The following is a 4,440-nucleotide window of genomic DNA, read 5'->3' as shown; positions in this document are numbered from 1 at the left end:
TTGTACTACTGGTCTCAGGAGTTATGCTTGATTGAACTTTAGATTCTAACTGAATATGCATACTGTTTGAAAAGAAAATAGCAACACTAGCTTTAAAAGTGGCATTAATCTATAAATATAATCAAATAGAACACGTATATAAAATACGTTTTGAAGGCATCCAAAGCAAAAAAATACTAAGTATTTTTAAAAATAATGTTTAATTATTGTGGCGAAGAAACTCGCCCTTGTTAACACGCACCATGTGCATTCCTGGACTATAAAACTATAAAAAACAAACAAACAAACAAACAAACAAACAAACCGTTGAACAACAGCTAAATGGATGCATCCTGCCTAAAAGTACCATCATGAGACCTAAGGAAAAAACATCTTGACAAGGGCGAGTTTCTTTGCCGAAATATAACAATAAACATTATTTTTAAATTATTTATTATTTTTTGCGTTTGATGGCTTCAAAATGTATGTGTTCTATTTGATTTCCTATTTATGAACTCTTTCAAACAGGAAACCAACCAATTAGTCTATATGTCTATACAAGTAAGAATGTGTGCGTGTATGTGAGGACAAGTCTCAACCTATATACTGAACAAATTTTTGATGTACAGACTTGAAATTTGGTATATAGGGTATTCAGAGATGTTGAACACGTTTAAGCGTTTTCACCTGAGAAACAAAAGGCTGCTAAGAGGTCAAAATTTAAAAATTTGTACTTGGGGGGGGGGGCGAGGGTCATCGAAATTTTATCTCTTTGTCAACTGTTTCACGAATGCGCATACGCAAATTGTTCACATAACAATTCTCTAATGTTAAAAATAAGTAGGTTTTAAAACACTTTCTAAAATCGTAGCAAGCTCTTGACTCACTGTCTTTCGGTTTTGATTCCCATCTCAGCTCGAGTATATTTCATTTTTACTAATAAGATGCTTATGTCTCAGTTTCTTTCCGTTTTTATACTTCATTTTTTTAAAAAAAGAATTTAACGTTAATTTAATACTGGGCAATACATCTGCTACTTATTTATGATTTCATTGCTGAAAAAAACCCAAAAAAACTGTGCCATACAATACAATAACATAAGGCACCCTATATAATTCACAAAATTTAAATCCTATATATATATATATATATATATATATATATATATATATATATTCTAGGCTTCCTTCAGTCTTGACAGACTATGGATACCCACAGTAAGGGTGCCTGCGCGTGAAATTTTTGTGGCAAGAGTTGCGCAATCTCCAACCACACCTCTGCTGATTCGACATTGTTGAATACCAGTGACAAGTGGAGGTTCAGGACGACTGGAAACAATGCCGAGATAAGCGGAAAGCACATACAGCGCCTAGAATTCCCAAATGGTCACCCATCTGGTACTAGCCAGGCTCAACATTGCTTAACTTAGGTGATCTGACGAGAACCGGTGTGTCAACGTGATTATGCCATATATATATATATATATATATATATATATATATATATATATATATATATATATATATATATATATATACTAGCAAAAGTACCCGTCGTTGACTGGGTTCAGAAACAGCCTACAGAAAATGGACTCTGATTTATGAAAGTATCATAGGTTATGAAATGGAAGGGTTGTAAAGAGATAGCTTCGAATTTGGGGGTATCAAAACCAAAGCAAAATATGATGAAAGTAAAAATACAATAGTAACCCCCATAATTTATTATACCATACCTGTTCACAATGAAACACTTATCACAATATTCTGCAGATCTATATTAAAAAACATTGTTAAACTTTGTGACATATTTCCATTCTATGGAGGTCAGGTGCGAACGAACACCCCATAATTTTATTATACCATATTTCTTCAAACTGAAACATAATTATCAAAGTATACTTACGCAGATAGATATGAAAAGTTATTAAAGTTTATCCCTATTTCCATTCCATGGAGGCCAGGCGCGAATACAGACCCCACAATTTTATTATACCATCCCTATTTAAGTTAAAACATACTTATGAAAGTATTCTTATGTACATCTATATCAAAAACACTTGTAAAGGATTTTTTTTAATTAAAAATTATTTTTCCATACTTTGTGGACCAGGCGCGAACGCAGACCCCACAATTTTAGTATACCACCATTCTGCCAGATCAAACATAACCATTCTTGTGTCTCGATACATCTTCTATCATTATATGTAATCAGTTTTTTAAAATAGTCAACCATATAGGAGCACAGACACACACACACACACACACACACACACAGTATTCAGCTTTATATTATAGATGTATATATTTAATGCTTCCTATCTGAGGTTGAGCATTTGGGAAGTGATATACAAATTACTATTAATGTCTGAAGCGATGCTCTTTGTGTAAACAAATTGAGCTAAGGTATTTGAACAATGTCAAAACATTTTTAATTCACTGTCCGCATAGCAGCAGCCGTATAGTGGAATGGTTAGAAGCTCCGACTGTCGTTTGGGCAATCAGGTTTCGATCCTGGTTTGAGGTAGTTGCTTGTCTAGCCGCACTGATGAGTTGTGAAACAGCGAAACAGTACTGTATGTGGATGAATACATATATATATATATATATATATATATATATATATATATATTTACTATTATGTACATATATACTATCCTTCCGATTTACCCTTATATGGTGTACCTATTTTAATGACTATTTATCATATTATCCTATACACCTTCATTATCATTTATTTCTAAATGTGTTTTTTTTTTTTTCTATATTTGCATTTTATATAATTCTGGCACTCCTCTTCTTCTGATGAGTAGCATTTAACTTTGAAATGCCATGGCTGAAAGAGTTTTTTTTTAATTTTCTCCTTAACTTTTCCTTATTGTTCTGATGGTGTAATAAAGTTATATATAAGTTTATTTCCTCAATTTTCATTTAATATTATAGTTTGCTCCTCTTAATAGTGTTGAGCTTTTCTTATCTTCAAAAGTTTTGCTTTGTTAAAGATTTATTCTTTAATAACAAAATGATATTATCTCTATTTGTCCATCTATCTATCTATCTATCTATCTATCTACCCCCCCATATATATATATATATATATATATATATATATATATATATATATATATATATATATATATATATATATATATATGTAACTCAGGACACTTGGCGTTTCCTTGTAATTTATGCAGATTTAGTATCTATTGCTATAGAGCCAATACTCTATTAATTATTATATTGTACCTAATATATAGGTCCTGGATATGACCTTAAACTATATCCAGTGGTGAAGCCCCAGCTTGTGGGCTTTGGGGAGTGTGGGGCCACCCTTTAATCACCATTGCTCCCAGGTCCACTCTGACCCGGAGTGGTAGTACCTGTTAGGGTCCCAACTATGTGTTAAATAGAAACTGATTTGAAAACAACAAATATATTCTATTAAAAAATTTTTCTTCAAAATCTTTGCATTCGGCATTAAATAACCTGAAAAGGGTTGATATGCCGTAAAACAAAAACAACCAACAAACCTAATATATAGTAGTGATTTAAAAAGAAAAACAAAAAAAAATATGACTTCGGTGCCTTCAACTAGAATCGAAACCAAAACAGCCTTATCCGTTATTGTTTGATCTAATTTCATAAACATAAAAATTAGAAAAACAACGATAATGATATAAATCTATATTTGCATATGCACAGAAGTAAGATTTTTAGCTGATTTATTACCTGTCATGCTTAAATTTTTATTTTTAAATTTTGACTTTGAACAGTTATTTTTATTGGTTTAAACCAAATCAAATTTGTTCCACCCATCAAAATCGTCAATATAACAAGATTCAAGTCTGTAGACTAAAAATTGTACAGAGTAGTTTGATAGCGACTGTTTTTCACACAAACAAAGAGACAGGTGAGGCCACTTTTATATACATAAGTTACATAGGAATTTTATTATATTATCAAGTCAATAAGGGTTACAGAAAGGGGAATGGGAGAGAAACATCTTAGGCCATGGCATTTCAAAGTTAAATGCTTCTCGTCAGAAGAGTATTTGCATGATGCTACCGTTTTGCCCTATTCTGACGAGAAGCATTTAGCTTCGAAATTTCATGGTCAAAGAGGTTTTCAATCGCCAGTTTATCGCATTGATCACATGAAATTATTATATGAGTTAGGGTTAGGCCACTTTATTTTAGGTTTCCCCACTTTCTAGTTGGTATTCGTTTCTCTGTTTCCATATTAGAATCGAATATTCATAGTAGAGAACACATGAATGCTGACAAAGGGACATTAAGAATATATCCTGCTGAACTTGAACAGTTCGTGCCAATTATCACTATAATACGGGGTGCCTTCAAAAAGGTCTCAGACTTTTTTCATATGCGCACTTTTATTGATGGTGCACACATAAAACTCAAGTCCCTTTCGAAGTAATCTCCTCCAGCTGCAATGCACTTGTTCTGGT

The 4,440-nt window shown here is 32.3% G+C and overlaps 1 pseudogene; it reads right to left on the bottom strand.

The window, feature by feature from the left end:
* Nucleotides 1-1,336: 1,336 nt before the first annotated feature.
* LOC145296575 (5S ribosomal RNA) lies at nt 1,337-1,453 on the bottom strand (annotated as a pseudogene).
* Between the last annotated feature and the right edge of the window lie 2,987 nt (nt 1,454-4,440).

This window comes from Euprymna scolopes, chromosome 16 (assembly GCF_053919585.1).
Source record: "Euprymna scolopes isolate OS-2025 chromosome 16, ASM5391958v1, whole genome shotgun sequence".
NCBI lineage: Eukaryota > Metazoa > Mollusca > Cephalopoda > Sepiida > Sepiolidae > Euprymna > Euprymna scolopes.
The sequence above is the reverse complement of the archived record's forward strand: the minus strand, read 5'-3'. Positions and strand labels throughout refer to the sequence as shown.